This window comes from Neolamprologus multifasciatus, chromosome 23 (assembly GCF_963576455.1).
Source record: "Neolamprologus multifasciatus chromosome 23, fNeoMul1.2, whole genome shotgun sequence".
NCBI classification, from domain to species: Eukaryota; Metazoa; Chordata; class Actinopteri; order Cichliformes; family Cichlidae; genus Neolamprologus; species Neolamprologus multifasciatus.
The window spans coordinates 31,075,447-31,095,217 of NC_140460.1; the positions used below are offsets into that span (position 1 = coordinate 31,075,447).

General features: G+C 39.8%; 1 long non-coding RNA gene across 2 annotated transcripts; it reads right to left on the bottom strand.

The window, feature by feature from the left end:
* Positions 1 to 8,745: 8,745 nt before the first annotated feature.
* LOC146491983 (uncharacterized) lies at positions 8,746 to 17,982 on the bottom strand. 2 transcript variants are annotated; one of them, XR_014872366.1, is made up of 3 exons: positions 17,635 to 17,976; positions 13,976 to 14,072; positions 8,746 to 11,861 (listed from the first exon to the last, which is right to left on the bottom strand). It is a non-coding gene; the product is annotated as an uncharacterized LOC146491983 (long non-coding RNA). The 2 variants fall into 2 exon arrangements; XR_014872365.1 differs by having other exon boundaries at positions 8,746 to 14,072; positions 17,635 to 17,982.
* Between the last annotated feature and the right edge of the window lie 1,789 nt (positions 17,983 to 19,771).

Here is a 19,771-nt window from a genome sequence, read left to right on the forward strand (position 1 = left end):
CGATAGACACTAGCATGTCATCATTAGTGGCTTAAACTCACAATATTCTTGTTCACAACAAATTAACTCACCCAGAAGAATCTGAGCAGTAACAAACTCCTTTCTGGTTAACAACAATTTCCAGATAGTTTATTTCCACCGTACAATCCGACTGAATAAAAGCAACCACGCTTTCCACTAGGAAAAAACGGACTTTTCTTCCTCTTTCCTGATATCCGTAGCTGCTACGCAGTGAACGGCAGGAGGCGGTACTTCCCCCTGTATACTTCAAGGACCATCAGGACATTATAGACATCTTCTATTTTATTAATTCTCAACAAAATAATTTAACTTAATAAAACTTAACAGTGAACTCAAAATACTAACACCACTCATAACACACTAAAACCCTTAGTAACTCTCCAGGGTTACACCTGGGATCCCTGGGACACACAAACCCCTCCACAACGATAAGGTTGCGATTCACGGAGGTGTGAAATATATATATGCATATATATAAATCTGGCAATAGCAAAAGGCTGGAAAATTAAATGGTACTAAAAAGAAACAGCTGGAGGAGCATTTTGCATCTATTCAATTCAATTCAATTCAATTCAATTTTATTTATATAGCACCAAATCACAAAAAAAGTCGCCTCAAGGTGCTTCATAGATACAGAGAAAAACCCAACAATCATATGACCCCCTATGAGCAAGCACTTTGGCGACATCTAATTGGCAACATGCCAGTAACATGACTGGATATAAAAATAGCATTTTAGAGAGTCTCTGAGAAGTTAAAACAGGCAGAGATCCCCCCCCCCCCCCCAAAAAAAAAAAAAAAACCCTGCAACTATAAATAATGAAATGATTTCAGAAGAATTTTGCTCAACATAGAAATTTGAAAACGTCAGCACGTTTCTGGGGAAATCTCTATGTGCAAGAAATATCAGCACTGGATGCCTTTGATTATTGCACAGCATTTAAAGCAGACATGATTCTATCGTGGAAATCATTGCATGGGTCCTGGAACACTTTGAGACATCACTGTCTGTGAACACAGTTCAAATGCAGATTAAAGGTTATCTCTTGCCCAAAGTGAACTGAAGTGGAAAACTGCTCTGTTGTCAGACAAATGTCAATTCTTTTGGAAAACATGGACCGTGTCCTCCAGAGTGAGGACCATCCAGCTTGTTATCAGAGCTAAGTTGAAGATCCTGCATCCCTGATGGTGTAGGGGTGCGTTAATGCCTTGCAGCTTGCACATCTGGAAAGGGACTGTCAATGCATTTTGCTGCCATCCAGGTGACTTCTTTTTAAAATGCATGTCTGCAGGACAATGCTAAACTGCATACTGCAACTACAGCATGGCTTTGAAAACAACAACAGAGAAGACCCAGCACTGTTGAGCAGCTAGAATCCTTTATCAGACAGGAACAGAAGAGCATTCTTCTCCCACACATTCTCCTGGAGTGTTAACTGAGATTAGTCTTGTTTTTAAGCTCCTAGTGAGTAGCTCTGCTGGCAACAGAAGCATATTTCTTTCACTTGTGGAACCATCTCCTTTACTTTTCAGGACATTTTAAATTTGTGGCTGACCCATTGTTTGGCTGAAACAGCAGCTTAGGCGTCTATGAGTTGAGTCCTTTTTAATAAAGCTTCATTATTTTTTCACACTTTACTCAATTTGGCTTATTTTTTTTCCTGGTTATACAACAGTTCTTTCCTTTCATCTACAGTTCTTTCCTTTCATCTCCTAGGCCTTATTTGTGGGTTTATCAGATTTTCAAATCCCTGCATTCAGTTTTGATTTGGAATTTTGCATAGTGTCCCAACTTTTTTGGACTTGGGTTGTACACATTTGCAATGTTTCTCTTACATTTCACAGTGCAGTACCAGGGGACAGTCTACGTACAACCAAATACAAAAAAGAAATCGGATTTTAAGGTTTTACTGTTTCTGGTTCTTTTATTTGGTTCTATTCTTTTATTCAGATAAAACTGAGGTCATTGTACTCGGCACTGAAAAGCTTAGAAATATGGTATCTAACCAGATTCTTACTCTGGATGGCATTACCTTGGCCTCCAGTAACACTGTGAGGAACCTTGGAGTCATTTTTGACCAGGATATGTCCTTCAACGCACATATTAAACAAATATGTAAGACTGCGTTCTTCCATTTGCGCAACATCTCTAAAATTAGAAATATCCTGTCTCAGAGTGACGCTGAAAAACTAGTTCATGCATTTATTACTTCCAGGCTAGACTACTGCAATTCATTATTATCAGGATGTCCAAAAAACTCACTGAAAAGCCTTCAGTTAATCCAAAATGCTGCAGCAAGAGTACTGACAGGGACTAGAAAGAGAGAGCATATTTCTCCTGTTTTGGCTTCCCTTCATTGGCTTCCTGTTAAATCCAGAATTGAATTCAAAATCCTGCTCCTCACATACAAGGTCTTAAATAATCAGGCCCCATCTTATCTTAATGACCTTGTAGTACCATATCACCCTATTAGAGCACTTCGCTCTCGCTCTGCAGGCCTACTTGTTGTTCCTAGAGTATTTAAAAGTAGAATGGGAGGGAGAGCCTTCAGTTTTCAGGCCCCTCTTCTGTGGAACCAGCTTCCAGTTTGGATTCAGGAGACAGACACTATCTCTACTTTTAAGATTAGGCTTAAAACCTTCCTTTTTGCTAAAGCATATAGTTAGGGCTGGACCAGGTGACCCTGAATCCTCCCTTAGTTATGCTGCAATAGATGTAGGCTGCCGGGGGATTCCCATGATGCATTGAGTTTTTCCTTTCCAGTCACCTTTCTCACTCACTATGTATTAACAGACCTCTCTGTATTGAATCGTATCTGTTATTAATCTCTGTCTCTCTTCCACAGCATGTCTTTATCCTGTCTTCCTTCTCTCACCCCAACCGGTCGCAGCAGATGGCCGCCCCTCCCTGAGCCTGGTTCTGCCGGAGGTTTCTTCCTGTTAAAAGGGAGTTTTTCCTTCCCACTGTCGCCAAAGTGCTTGCTCATAGGGGGTCATATGATTGTTGGGTTTTTCTCTGTATCTATGAAGCGCCTTGAGGCGACATTTGTTGTGATTTGGCGCTATATAAATAAAATTGAATTGAATTGAATTGAATTGAATTATTTATCATTTACAATCACCTTACCTTCTCTCTGCAGTTATCAGATGATCACGTGGAGATGTCAGTGATTCAGAGGCTAGAAAAGGAAATTTTGAGCAGGTCACCAGGTCAACATGTTCCAGGCAAGTGAGAGTGAGATATAGACTTTGATCTGTGACCTTTTCAGCTGCTGCTGCAGTTAACGATAACACTTAAGATTGTTACAATTGTTGCTGTGTCAGTTTTCAAGGCCCCATCTTAAAGACCTCACAGTACCATATCCAACCTGACAGAGCACTTCGCTCTCAGTCTGCAGGCTGACTTGGGGTAGACGGGTGTTCTTGGGGTATTTAAAGGTAGAATGGGAGGCAGAGCCTTCACCTTTCAGGCCTCTCCTCTGTTGAACCAGCTCTCAGTTTGGGATCAGGAAACACACACCCTCTACTTTTAGTTAACGCTTGATCAGGTGACCCTGAATCCTCTTGTAGTTACATTGTAATATTCCTTCACTCACCTTGTTTCACTCTCTGAGTTTGAGTTTATACACCACTTTGCACCATTTTCCCTCCCTCTCCTCCCTCTCAACCAGTCATGGCAGATGGCTGCTCCTCTCTCAGTCTGGTTCTGCCAGTGGTTTCTTCCTCTTAAAAGGTTTTTCTTCCCACTGTCGCCATATGTTTGCTCTTTGTAGATCTACTGATTGTTGGGGTTTTCTCCCTAATATTATAGTGTCTTTACCTTACAATATAAAGCGCCTTGAAGTGACCGTTGCTGTGACTCTAAGTAATCCCAAGTAATTCTCAAGTCTTAAACCTTTAAATCTCAAGTTACTGCTGTAAAAAACAAGTAAACTCAAGTCCCAGTTACAGTGGGGCAAAAAAGTATTTAGTCAGCCACCGATTGTTCAAGTTCCCCCACTTAAAATAATGACAGAGGTCAGTAATTTGCACCAGAGGTACACTTCAACTGTGAGACACAGAATGTGAAAAAAAAAATCCATGAATTCACATGGTAGGATTTGTAAAGAATTTATTCGTAAATCAGGGTGGAAAATAAGTATTTGGTCAATAACAAAAATACAACTCAATACTTTGTAACATAACCTTTGTTGGCAATAAGAGAGGTCAAACGTTTACTATAGGTCTTTACCAGGTTTGCACACACAGTAGCTGGTATTTTGGCCCATTCCTCCATGCAGATCTTCTTAAGAGCAGTGATGTTTTGGGGCTGTCGCCGAGCAACACGGACTTTCAACTCCCGCCACAGATTTTCTATGGGGTTGAGGTCTGGAGACTGGCTAGGCCACTCCAGGACTTTCAAATGCTTCTTACGGAGCCACTCCTTTGTTGCCCGGGCGGTGTGTTTTGGATCATTGTCATGTTGGAAGACCCAGCCTCGTTTCATCTTCAAAGTTCTCACTGATGGAAGGAGGTTTTGGCTCAAAATCTCACGATACTTGGCCCCATTCATTCTGTCCTTAACACGGATCAGTCGTCCTGTCCCCTTGGCAGAAAAACAGCCCCATAGCATGATGTTTCCACCCCCATGCTTCACAGTAGGTATGGTGTTCTTGGGATGCAACTCAGTATTCTTCTTCCTCCAAACACGACGAGTTGAGTTTATACCAAAAAGTTCTACTTTGGTTTCATCTGACCACATGACATTCTCCCAATCCTCTGCTGTATCATCCATGTGCTCTCTGGCAAACTTCAGACGGGCCTGGACATGCACTGGCTTCAGCAGCGGAACACGTCTGGCACTGCGGGATTTGATTCCCTGCCGTTGTAGTGTGTTACTGATGGTGACCTTTGTTACTTTGGTCCCAGCTCTCTGCAGGTCATTCACCAGGTCCCCCCGTGTGGTTCTGGGATCTTTGCTCACCGTTCTCATGATCATTTTGACCCCACGGGATGAGATCTTGCGTGGAGCCCCAGATCGAGATTATCAGTGGTCTTGTATGTCTTCCATTTTCTGATGATTACTCCCACAGTTGATTTTTTTCACACCAAGCTGCTTGCCTATTGTAGATTCACTCTTCCCAGTCTGGTGCAGGTCTACAATTCTTTTCCTGGTGTCCTTCGAAAGCTCTTTGGTCTTGGCCATGGCGGAGTTTGGAGTCTGACTGGTTGAGGCTGTGGACAGGTGTCTTTTATACAGAGGATGAGGTCAAACAGGTGCCATTCATACAGGTAACAAGTGGGGGACAGAAAAGCTTCTTACAGAAGACGTTACAGGTCTGTGAGAGCCAGGGATTTTCCTTGTTTGAGGTGACCAAATACTTATTTTCCACCCTGATTTACGAATAAATTCTTTACAAATCCTACCATGTGAATTCATGGATTTTTTTTTCACATTCTGTCTCTCACAGTTGAAGTGTACCTCTGGTGCAAATTACTGACCTCTGTCATCATTTTAAGTGGGGGAACTTGCACAATCGGTGGCTGACTAAATACTTTTTTGCCCCACTGTATAAGAACCACAATATAAATCAAGTCAGTGATTAAATCAAATTGGAAATCAAGTTGAATTTCCATCACCTAGTGGGGGTGGGCGGTCATAGTTTGGTCCCACCTTCGCTGTTGTGATTGTTGTGGGGGTAGGGACAGGCTTGGGGCGTCGGGGGATTCCCCAGAAGCGTCTTCCTTGGAGGGCTCAACCCGGGATTGCGGTCATGGCCTGTTAAGGGCTGTGTTGGCTGGGGGTGCTCCGTCTCCGGGCTGAGGCCCTGGCTGGACCTTGGGGGCTTGGGTCCTGGTTGGTGTGTCGCCGGGGTTGTGGGCAGGTGGGTGTATGGGGGCTCAGCCCTGGCGCAGGGTGCCGCTGGTGCATCAAGCCACCCGGGGGTCTCTTCAACTGGTGGGGGAGGCTGTTACATCTTGCAGGAGGTCTCCTCTCTCCAGGAACTCACTCTGCAGGAGGGGGAGATATAGGAGAAGTGGAGGAAGATCTCAGCCTGGGCATCTATTGTCTTGTGTAGTCTGGAAGATGAGTGGATGACTGGGTGGGTTCAGTTTTCTCTGAGGTGGGGTTGGGTGGGCTGCCCCGGGCTCTGTGGGGCTGGGCGACGCTGCTGAACTGGGCCCCGGTCCGGATAGGCCTGGGCCCCCTTTCCCTGGTGGGTTGCAGAGTGTGCGGGTCCCTACTGGGGTCAGCAGGGGAGCTGGCCTCAGGGAGGGGTCACCTGCCCCTCCCTTCCTTCCCTCCCCATCTCCAGCTGCCTCCCTCTTCCCGCTCCACAACAATCACCCACACATGCAGGGCCTTGGGGTAAAGATGTGTCACCAGGGTGCAGGGGAGGCATCCCCCCCTCTGTCCCCTTCTGGCTGCCTGTGCCTCAATTTTATCTCACAACTCAGACATTCACATTAATCACACTCTCATAACACATACATATAGGACCTTGGGGGTGGGCACACTACACGCCATCCAGAAGACCATCAGGGTGTACAACCTCACCCCTGGTGCCGTTGCCCACCTCTCAATTTTAAATACACGTATACATTGAGGGCTATCAGGAGGGGCTATGCGCTTACCTGCTGCTCTCTGGCAGGTAGCTCCATGCCCCCCTGGGTTTTAAATGCACCTTAGAACACACATGCATCAACACTACATATAAAAGCAAAGGTGAGTCAAATAGACCATTACGGCAAGGCTGGGATGGTCCATTTGGTAAAGTAAATCCGTTGGGCATCTTTCTTTGCCTTTAGACAACAATTCTGATGGCAAAATAGCCAAACGGGGGAAAAAACAAAAAAGGAAATCAAGTTGAATTTCTGATACTAACATAGTGTGTACTTATCTATTAGTATGTTTTTTAAAAAGCTGTATTTCACAGGAGAGAACCTGTGCTAAAAGAAACCTATTCAAATTCTCTTTGGATTTAAGCACACATTCTTTGTGTTTATTCTTCACTGTTAAAAAAAAATCTTAAAAAAACGGTAATATTCCGGCAGCTGGGACGCCAAAAAACTACCGTAAAATAACAGAAAATAACTTTCTCATGAAAATACAGTTATTTCCAGTAATGAAAATAGAGTTTGTTGTGCTAATTTTACATGGGATTCTGCCTTTTCCAAGTGCTTTTAGACAGTAAATTAGGAACATTTTAACGTGATCAAACAATGAAATTACCTATAAACAAGGTCAATGAATGTGGAAATATGAATCATAATACGTAAATGTACAGAAATATACAGTTAACAGTTGGTTTAAATAATAATGGATTGCATGCCCTGGGACAGACTGACAGAGGCGAGGCTGCCATATCGCACCATCGGCCCCATCACCAGTAGGCGGTAGGTGAAGTGTCTTGACCACGGACAAAATACCGAGAGGGTTCGAGCCGGGCTCGAACCGGCAACCTTCTGATCACAAGGTGAACTGCCAACTCTTGAGCCACGATCGCCCTAAATAGCAATGATAATAATACTTATGTGATGTAACACAAGCTTATAGGAATCATGTTATATACTTTTCCATAGCATTACATTTGAATTCAACAGTTCAATCTTTCAAATAATGAACAGATATTTGTGAAATTATGATACATTTGTGAATGTATTTTAACAATCTAAATATGCATATGTACAGACAGATACATTTAATAATCATGAAAATTATGTTTTATTGCATTACAGTGATTTAACGTTAATTTACATTTGAAATGTCTATCACAGTCTATTTACGTAACTTTAATGATATTCTAGAAGAACAGAACAAAACTGTAAAATGCACAGTAAAATACTTTTATATTAGGATTTTTTCCTACAGTGCTGCCATACCTGCGACCTTGTGGTTGTTAGTTCACATTCATTGGCCGATGCTTAGTGTCATGTTATTATGTGTCCCAACATCCAATGGCATGTCACATTGTTTTCATGGCCACACCCTCACCCCAGGTGCAGAGGCCTATTTCTGTTCAGGAATGTTGTGAATACTTTGAGATTTATATTAATTGCAATTCCTACCACTACTATATTTTTTAAAATATATAATTAGCACAGTGTGGCCGTGCAATGTTTTATATGTTTTTTTTTTAGTTTTTATTCCTATTAATTATATTTTCACTTGTTACCTCTGAATTATTGAATCAGACCTAGATGACATGAAATTTTCAGCAAAATTATAATTCAAATACTCCTTTAATTATTGATTATTCTCATTAATTTTCGATCATTTTATATATTTTTCCACAGTATTACATTTGAATTTAACAGATCATTGTCTCACATAACAGACAAATATTTGTGAAATTATGATACATTTCTGAATGTATTTTTACAATCTAAATATGCATAAAAATATATTTAAAAAACAAGTAAATTGTGTTTTACTATATTTACAGTAATGTTATGTTATCTTACCTTTGACATGTAAAATCACAGTCTACTTATGTAAATTTAATGATATTCTAGGAAGACAGTACAAAACTGTAAAATATTCAGTAAGATACTTTGACATTATTATTTTTTGGAACAGTGTTCATTTACTTCAGTGTATTGCATAAATGTCTGTTACAAGCTTAAATATAAAGTTGAAAAAGTGTAATTGCAGCCATTGATCAAGAAATTGTGATTAATCGCGATTAATTACAAAAAATTGTGAGATTAATTAGTTGTTTTTTTTATCTATTGACAGCACTATATATATGTGAGTGTGTGTGTGTGTGTGTGTGTGTAAATGGTAAATGGACTGATTCTTATATAGCGCTTTTTTACTCTGCCGGAGTACTCAATGCGCTCTATACAACATGCCACATTCACCCAATCACACCCATTCTCACAAGCACTTTCTCTGTACTTAGTGCTTTCTTTTTTTTTAATTTACTTTATTTTTATTGAAAGTTTTATAGTTTTCACATTCATCCACATAAAAGTTTTATGTGGATGAAGTACTTTCTGACTACATTCATACTCCGATGGATGCATCAGAGAGCAACTTGGGATTGTTATCTTGCTCAAAGATACTTGACATGCAGACTGGAGGAGGAGCCAAGGATCGAACCACCAACCTTCCAATCAGTAGGCGACCTGCTCTACCTCCTGAGCTACAGTGCATGCGTGTGCATCTATCTATCTATCTATCTATCTATGTGCCTAATTTCATGTTACCAAGTGTCTGATTCAATTTTCTGCTTCTCTGACTTGTCATTGGGGTCTGGCAGCGGATAAAAAGCAGAGTAAACCCTAGGTTGTAAATCAGTCAGAGGACTAACTCTCACAAGTGGAACACCCATGCACATTTACAATCCATTTTAGGATCACCAAATAACTATATAACCATTCATTCTTTGCACTGTGGGGCAGAAACTGGAGAAATCGATCCAGGGTCAGGGAAACATACAAACTCTACCACCGTGTAGGGTTTCTTTAGTGTCAAAGTCCATCTATAACTGGTGACACTGGTGACAAAAGCTTCCTTATATTGTAAAAGTCTGGGAACACATTGACAGCTTATGATTGTGTAATTTAAGAAGGAAGTCTACAATACGTGATGCTCTCACAGTATTGTAAGTCATAACCCAGTTATACTAATATATCCAATGTGAAAGTCAGGTAACTGCCAAAAGAAGTTGAGAATCTTTTGTTGTTGTACTTTTCCAGTCTGACTTAGACTTCTATTTGAAAACTGGCACTCATCTCCTTCATCCTCACTATAATTTGGAGACGTTCTTCAGCTAATAGCTTTGAAAACTGCTCAAAGTGTCTGCAAGGCTTTTCTTGCGGAAATCGCATCCTGTCACAATGTGAATGTATGTGATATTTGAAACCGCAAACACAAATGCTGCAGAAAGCACAGCTTCATTTAAAAGATTGCTCTCCTCCTCTTCCGTATCTAATTAAGGGGCCTGCTTTTCCTCAGGCAGCTGACAAATTAAGGCCCCTAAATGGCTAAATGGCTTGTTGAAGCAAAAGTCATGAGAAAAAAAAGCCAGTTTGCAGATTCAATTCAATTCAGTTTTACTTATCTTGTGCTAATTTACAACAACAACAATGTCTAGATGCTGTATATTGTAAGGTAAAGACACCAGACACTAGAATTCTGGTAACGTTGACCGTGAACCATCCCTTAGTTATGCTGCAATAATAGTCTGTTGAGTGGATTCCCAGGATGTTCTGAGTGTTTCTTCTTAACCTCACTCATCTTTTTTCACTCTCTGCGTATTTGTATTTTTCAGATCATTTGACCTCCACCAACCAAAGCAAGCTCATGTGTTGATGTTTCATGCACCCGAAACGTCTGTAATCTGATACCCACGGCATTACCTCTTGTTAAGGAAAAAAAAATGTGTAAAATGTGTAAAGCTTGGGTTAACCACAGAGTTTTTTCAGGTATCTAACTAACAGCCCTGAATCAAAAAAAGGAACTTGAAGTGCAAGTATGCCGTTACCCCATGGCAACAGCAACTACACAGGGCTTACCTGTAAAGTTTTGGCTCAGACATAAGTCAGACATGTTCCAACATCTGTGTTGCATATCCTTATCTGTATTGTCCTGAATGAGAGGAATTCAGATAAAGGGAGGATAAAAACAGAAATGAATATGTTGTTTACTTACCATGCACCCCAGATATTTGAAAAACACACTTCCAAAGTGAAATGTTCTTATTAAGGCTGCTGAAAGAGTGAGCAGGCAGTGAGTTAGGTCGTATGAAAAAAATATCACCATTTACACCCCGCCTCTCGCCCTATGACAGCTGGGATAGGCTCCAGCGCCCCCCGCAACCCTGAAAAGGAGAAGCGGAAGCGAATGGATGGATGGATGGACACCTTCTGTGTGAATAAGAGGCCACACAACTGAAATAGTATGTGTATTATATTTTAATGACCATTTTCTGTTATAGCTGATCAAAATCATAAAATCAATTCACATGGAATCTGGTATACCAGGGGACCTTTTAGGAATTTGAAATTATCCACACACACTTGTGCTACTTCTCACACGCTGGCATGAGATAAAGTCTATTTTTATTTGAATTTAAAGGCGAACCTAACATCAATATTAAAAGGCTGCCACAAAGCAACTTCTAAACCTGTTGAAAAACAAATATTTCTTACTGAGACCTTTTGAAATTGTACTCCTTTCCTGAAATTTGCTCTTTCTGAGTAGATCTACATGCTGTTTAGTGACATTACCTCTTGCAGTGCAATTAAAATGTTGTCCAAGCTTCTGTGTTTAATTGTGAACACTGCTTCTGTAAGTCTTGTGTGTGTGAAAGGGGGGGGTGGAGGAAATAAGATTGTACCATTGGACCACTGCACATCTTTAAAAGGACTTTGGTTATAATGATCATTAAGATTTTCAACGACAAAATCATGTAGAACTGGACATTTAGCATAAGCAGTAGGGACCATGAATACATAAAATCACCCATCTGTCACTTAAACTGGCCACACACCTAAAAATGCACAGCTTTAGACCTCAATTTAAACTGATGTTTTACATAAAATGAATCTGCTATTCAGTTTTAGTGAAATCTTAAATAAGCTATGATAAGAAAATGCAGAACATAGGACCCAAATGCAGACACGTGGAGACAAACTGAAGTAAACAAAAAGCGAGCTGTTTATTTAGGCAGTTACAGTAAAAAATAAAGGTAAGACATAACATACAGACGGAAACTGAAAATTCTCACTAACAGAAACCTAAACTGGGAACCAACACTAGGAGGCAGGACTACTGAAGCTGGGAGACATTTTGACAATCAGCAAGGGGAGACAGAAACTGTATAGACGGCGATTAGGAGAAGTGGAAACACCTGGGGAAAAAACACATAGCAGAACTGAATCTAAGTAATGAGGCAAGCAAAGCAGAACTGAACATAACATAACACACATGAGGCGAGAGACCACAAAATTAAAACAGGACGCATGAACACTGAGGTAGAGACACACAAACCTGATATACACAAAAGGTAAACAAACAACAAACATGACAGACTGAAGGACACAAAGAGACCAAACCAAGGTTACCACAACACAAGAGGGAACCAAGACATGAGACTAAGAACTAGTAACATGAGAAATAACATTTTGTTTATTTCTCTATTAAAACTGGACATTATATCATGGTTGTTATTTATATCTTGCTCTCATCTATACGATGTCTTTGTCCTGTCTTCCTCCCCTCACCTCATGAGTCGCAGCAGATGGCTCCCACTCCCTGAGTCTGGTTCTGTCAGAGGTGTCTTCCTGTTAAAAGGGGTTTCCTTCCCACCTGGCTCACATCTCATTTCTGAGGCTTTCTCTGTTTTCTCTGTGTTATTGTTGGGTCTTTACCTTACACCGTAAAGTACCTTGAGGCAACTGTTGTTGTGATTTGGCGCTATATAAAAAAATTTGAATTGAACTGGGAATGTATAGGGAACTGTGGCCAACTGGACCCCTAGTGTTAGTTTAAAATTTTTTCAGCTTCCTGTTTAATTCACATACATGAAAAGATAAATAATGTGGACAAGGTCATAATTTTAAGATGGAGCCCTGAGCTTTCTTTAATGTACAAAGCTGTACTGACAGAAGATTAGAATGTGTTGTTTTTTTAAGATGAAATTACACTAAATCAGACGATTTCATCCGTTTTGCCCTCTAGTAATCATCTGTGATTTCAGTTCTTGATATAGAGAAGATAGTATGCTCCATTTGTCCACTGATTATCGTAACACAGACCACCACTAATTGAATATATTACAGTTTTGTTCAAAATTGTAATATATTCATTCCAGATACCCAATGGGTGGTTGCAGCTAATCTGCTGTGCAGATCCAGACAAACGTTTTTAAGGATTATATGTCATTTAACATGCAAGAGATAAGGGGAAATTATCTGCACTATCATGTAGTGGACAAAGAAACAAATGTAAATATGGGGGAGCTCAGGCAACAGGTTTGTAAGAGAGACACAACCGGCTTTTTAGATGTACTAATTTTGACACACCTCCCACTTTTTGGGGGAGGGGGGAATTGGCTGAACAGAAACTAACAGGTCTGGTTGTTGGCTCACTGCTGTAGCTTTGATGGTCTTGCTATGACATGTAATGGAATCTATGACTGGCTTTCCCAAACCATTTAGAAATCTTGCTTTTCGTCTCATTCACACGTCTGTTTGGGAGGAAAAAGAACACTTCCAAACAGACAGTAGTTCAGACTATTTGACATTAGGATGTTTGTCCTTTGGCTCGGTCTTCCAAACTCCAGCATCCTTTTTAGTTTTCCTGCTCAGTACTCACATTTGCAACTAACTCTGAAGAGGACATTTTAGAAGTTCCTTTATTTTCTCTTGTATTATAATAGTGGTTTGTAATGAGGTCACTGTATGTACAGTTTTTATGAACCATAACTCATCCTAAGGGGTGCTCATACACTTTGTCCAGTCTTGATCTGTATGATTTCATAGACATTAAGTATAATTTCTAGGGTAAAGGTGAAAGACATCTTGCTTTGTCTCTGCTTAGCAACCAGTGATCCGGGGTCTACAGGAAACATCTGGAGGGGCCAGACAACCATATAGGGAAAAATGCTGTTGAACACGGAAACTGTCGTTAATTATAACCTATATATGTGATGTTTTGTCTGACGCGAGAAGGGGCGTTAACCCTGACATAATAAAACCATGCTGAAAGTATGTTTTGACGGAAGATCGGTGTTGACAATATAAAGCTGTGCATCTTTCCACACGTGTTTAATAAAATCATTGTTTTGACACACTTGGACCAGTAGTCGTTTGTCTCACACCTCAATCACGAATCAGGACAAATTGAAGACAGGACAAATATACAGCTTAATCACTGACAAACTCATTACTTGGAATTTAGATCATAATCACAGTCATAGACTTTTTCCTAAGATAGATCTCTTCCTCTTTTCCTCTCACCCACCTTAATCATGAAGCCACTTCCTCTGCAAACCACTAAGGCTTTCCTCCTTGCTTACTGTCACATCAGTCCAAATCTCACTGACACACTTGTAGAAACACTGGTGAAGAAAGAAAGATTAGTGGTCAGTTTCAGGCAGTGAAAAAGAATTGATTAGATACAGAGGGATTTCACCTTTGGTCACAGAGCATGGAGAAATCCAGAAGATTGGAAGGATTTCACAACACAGAAATGTCCAAAATTACACAGCACTGAAAAATAATCTCTAGACACGCAGTCTAATTATAGCAAAACACAGGCTTTCCCAAACAGAGTCACAAGTGTGCATCAAAACATTTGTGGGGAAAAACCTTCGTTCTAAAGAAAGTGATTCAGCATCTGTGTTAGTCAGTTAGTCAGATTCTCAGAGTGTTGCATGTTGTGTGGCTGGCTGTTCCAAAAGCTGGAGCAGCAGGAATATTTCAACAAACAGGGATAAAGGTGAAAAGTAAACATTGAATAATAATGCTGAAGTCACTCAGACAAAAATAACTGTTTTCAATCAGTCCTCGGGGCTAATACAAAATCACAATCATTGTGCATGTGAAACAGAGAGAAATAGGTTAGGGTTACACTTTATTCATGCTGCATGAGCGTGTTTATGTTCAGCTGCACGGAAGAATAAGAGTAAATAACTGACAATGTAAAGTAATGCTCTACTTTAATCTGGTTTTCAATTATTCAAAAGAAAATCACTAGGAATCATTACAAAAACAGTAAAAGGCAGTGATTTCTCTCAAATAACAACTTTTATTTCATTCAGATTGACCATCTTTAACTGTGTCATCAACCCCCAAAGGCCCATGCTGATCCTGAAATACGCGATCAGATAATTAAAACACATTTCACTGGGTGCCTTAAATGTGGCTGGGCTCAGATTTTAAGCGTTATCTTAGTTCAGTGAGATCTTTCACGCTCGAGGGGGATTTACCCGTCATAATAAGGGCAGAGTTGAGCAATGAGGTGCATAATTGAGCAGGTTGTTGAGAGGGGGAACAGGATTCATGTATTCTTGAAATCTAAAAAAGGTACATTATGCCATTTTCCAGGCAACAGAAAGTGAAACATGCATCAGCATTGAGTTATGGGTGAGTGAGAGGTGGGCTGATACTCGTGATAATGATAATTCTGATCTTAGTCTTTTGAGAACCACATGCAAAAAGTATGTTTCAAACAACCAATAATATATATATATATATATATATATATATATATATATATATATATATATATATATATATATATATATATATATTTAAATCTAAACAGCCAACTCTAAAAATAAATAAATATTAAAACTGCATTTCCTCTTCACTTGAGTCTGTTAAAATGTTCAACTTTAAAGGAGAAATTAACAAAATACGTTTTGGTCAGTGTGGCTATTTTTGCTCTTCATAACAACTGGGGACAAACTTTCCACTAAATACATTTACTATGCTAATAATTTTCAGGCATAGATGGGAAAAACGACTAATAGTAGCTACAAAAGAATTTGTAGTTTGTAGCCGTATTTTGTGTTTATCCGGAGAGGACACATCTGGTTACAGAGTACAAAGTACAAAAAGTGTTTCTGCACTTTAATGATACAGACACATGGTGTTGTGAGTCTAGAGTTGATGCCAAAGACAACAGCAAGTGTCCACAGTGGACTAGGTCAGAGGTGTGTTTGTGTGTTGTGTTTAAAAAGTTGAGAGGGTGAGAAGTCAGCAGTCTAGACCAGTTATGTCCTGGGGAGAAGTAGTTGCTCTGTTTCTAAGTACTCGTTTTAACTGTAAATAGCACAACATGTAATTTAGACTGGACTCAAAAAGAGGAATGCAGTTACCTTTATGGGAAACGTTGATTTGGGGCCACAATGAAACCCGCTGCAACCAGAGTGTTTTTTGAGAGGGATGAGTTAGTGAGACGCAACCATAGATTTTACACTTGCGTTGCACTACACACATGCATGCTGGTTAGTGCTGAGTAATGTCACTTACCAAAGTCAAGCACAAACCACTTGAACTTGGAAGTTATGATACAGATAATTCAATTTAAAATGGTCCAAAATTCACTGACACAGTTAAAAGACCCATTTTACTAAAATAGTAATGAAGGTTAAGCCTAGCAGTCAGTGTCCAGCTACAGCTTTTAGTCAGAGCAGCTAAACCCACAAATTTATGTCTTTACTTTAAAAAAATTACCCTTGTGGATGTTATGAAAGGCAAAATTAGTTACAGAGACCAAGATTTATGTGTATCTTTTATCATAGTGTGTCACTTTAACCCATTAAATCCTTGAATATAAAATTACCATAAAATTCCTTTTTTGAACCATTAAAAATTTGTGAAAAAAATAATTAAAATAATGAAAATAATTATTATTTTGATTTATGATTTCTGGAATGACATCTGGAATGTTTTTTTAAATGGTTAAAACTATATTGTGCAAGTCATTTAGGTTTCATCGGGGGAACAAATTCACACTGATGATCTACGAGTCTCAAAAACTCACAAATAACTCTATGTAACGCAAATTATACATTAGGTATTATGGTCCTAACGGTCCAGATGCAACAAATCACTTTTCGGGCCAGCCTCAAGTGGCTAATCAAGGAGTTGTGCTCTATTTTGCATATGTTACACGGTCAGTTAAATAATACAGGTAAACAGTCCAACATGTAATCCTTATACTTTTAGATCAGACATTATAAGGATTTATGTTGTAAAAATCAATAAAAATCTTCAAGAAAATAATGAAAGAGTGAATATCTGAATATTGAATATAAGCAATGGGGAACATATATGCACAAAAAACAATAATAATGCTTAAAAAAACACAGACTGCTGATTTATGTGAGATTTATAAAAACACTAAAGCAAACCTTTGGTTTCCACCTTTTGAGGTGGAAAAAAAAAACAGCTGACAACTTCATTATTGTCTCGTATTACCTATTACGCAACACTGTCCCAGAGCTGTGTTCGACAAGCTCCTCCCCCGTCTGCTCTTCCTGTGCTGCAGGTCTGAACATACTGAGATTCACTCTAACGTTATTGCAATGCTACCTCCTCTCACCTGCTCTGCTTCACTGACAGCCACACTTAGTCAGCTCTCCACTGTTCTGTCTGAGAGTTTATTCCAGGTGGATGAAAATGTCAAATGCTCCTTATGTCTCTAGCGCTGACTTTAGCCAGGACAAAAGTAGAGGCGCATTTGTGTCAGTTTATTATACACAAATATGTGTTATGTAAGAGTTGCTTAAATGCCATAAAAATGTGTTACTCTTGTATTCTGCGTGGCCTCTAGGACTGAACAACAGGACTGAAGTGATTTCAGAGGTTGTGATACCCCCCAGCTCCCACCCTATACGAATAACATCACTAAATGGAACAATAACAAGTTCCTACTTTGCAATATTTTGGACTTGGCACACGTTTAATCACTTTCTCCTTGGATGTTAGGTCCAAGAAAGCTACAGTAATGGCATCAAAAACTGCAGTTCTTATGAACAGAAAAGTTCAGCGTATCCTGAACATTTGACTCAGTAACCTGTAACAGACTGTCAGTTTTTACAGTGTCCTCCAGAGTAAATAGACCAAGCATTGTCTAAGCAAAGGACGAGAGGCATGGGCGAGCCTACTCACCCACTTGGGCCTGCTGATCTTGGCCATCGTTTACAGGTCTCAAAGAGAGGCTACCACCAGTCTGTGAGACACAGAGAGCAGCAGGTCTATTTTCCGGGCCACGGTGTCCCTCAAAATATTTTACGTGTACTCGAACGTAATACGCTTCACAAGACAAACAAGACAAGCTGGAGCTGCTGGGGAGGCTGGAGCTGGAGAAGACAAACTTGCTGCCATAAGAGAGGTGTGGGACAAGATGTCCAAGAGGATGCCCGTCATGTACGATCCTAGTCCCGAGGTGATGGTGGACGAGCAAATGATTCCTTCTAAAGGTATAGTATAATTATAATAATAATAATAATAATAATAATAATAATAATAATAATACAAAACTCTCATGGTCCGGGTGAGTGGCTACGTTTTTCCACCGTTTCATTGAGTCCACCTCTGGGCGGAGCACTCATCAACACACCTGTCATACTCACATGATTGTGATCTGGGAACACAGCTCACAGAGGAATAGTTTGCTGTCATCTTGCCTGGGAAGGTCCAGCTGCCCTTCCATAACATCTACCCCGTTCTGATTGTGAGGTCTTTTTGGGGTTGCAGGTCTGTATCTAAAGAGAAAGAAGAGATGGACAGAGTAACAACAATCTACAACCATATTTGATTTGATAGACTTCCTCCTTACAGAGACTGAGGTGTCATGAAGAAAGTGGAAATGGGAAATGTCAGAAGAGTTGTCGTGTGCTTCTTTCATGAACTCCTCCCGTCAGGTGCGGGAGGAAAAAAAGTGTGTAGTCAGAAGATGTTTTGATGATGTTCAGAAAAAAGAAAGCCTCCCTTAATATCAATTAGGTGTCTCACTAGGCATCAAGTTTATCTATCAGCAGTATGTTCCCCCCTTGTCAGCATGCTCATTACCACAACAATAATTTTTAATATTAATTGCTTCGTTTTGCCCATCCCATTCTATAATTGGAGTGAGCAGGGAAACTGCAATTTTAGTGAAAGTTAAGTAAAAATATATCCTGGTTGTACCTGTAATGCCAAATATGCTAAATTAACCATTCCCCTGGCCCTTTTGCTCTGTGATAAATCTCTTCTATGCAGCAGAGTTTGGCTCATATGTTCTGGCCTGTTGATTGGCTCTTTGGGGTTAGGGCATCTTTACAGGATTCTCCTATAGGTTTCTATTCAGCATGTGTCAGGTTAAAGTGACTTACCTCTGCCACTGTCAGCATTTGGCTGCTGGTGTTAGCCTGCTCCACAAATTCCTCCATCGGTAAATCACATCTGACAAACATAAAGATAATAAGTTAGAGAAAATGATCCAAATACTGCCTTTAAAACAACACTGATGTTAAGACTTTTCATCCAAACACAAATGAATCACCACATATTTACCTTAAAAATTTAGCTTGAGAGTAAGATGAAATACTTTTAAGTAGTGTCACAGCGAAGCAGACTGTGTGGAGTGAAGTGCAGACACGCAAGAACAAAACTTAATCTTAACAGAAAACAAGCTATTTATTAAGGCTAGAAAAATAAATACCAACAAAGGATATGGGTGAAACTAAACAATAACCTAAACTGGGTGAACTAAAATTAAAACATGAAAAAACCTTTAACATGGAGACCTGGCATGGATACATAGAAAAACCTGGAAACATGACATGAACTTAGCAGATGACCTGACAACGACTGAACGGAAACACGCAGACTAAATACACACAGGATGTGATCAGGGGAGGTGGAAACACATGGGGAAAAAGCTCATATGAATGAACATAACAACATGAGTAAAACTAAACACATTGACCATAGAAACACAAAACCTCTTCAAAATAAAACAGGAAACAAAGAGACGTAGACATGAATACATGAGGGGCGAGGAAGAGACAGAAGACACAGGATCGTGACAAGTAGCAATAAGAAAGTCAGAAACCTCAAATTTACAGACATTTCATCTTATGTTTGTGCAATGTTTTAAAGATAAACTGGAACTGAAACATTGTTGGAGTCAAATTGTTAAATGTTGTCATTGTGTTACTTAAATTTGTAAGTCTTAGTTCAAACTGTAGGATCAAAGACATTCCTGTGTTTCTGACCACCTCTCCAGCCAGTTTGTTGTAGTGTTTTATTATTTGAAGGTTCT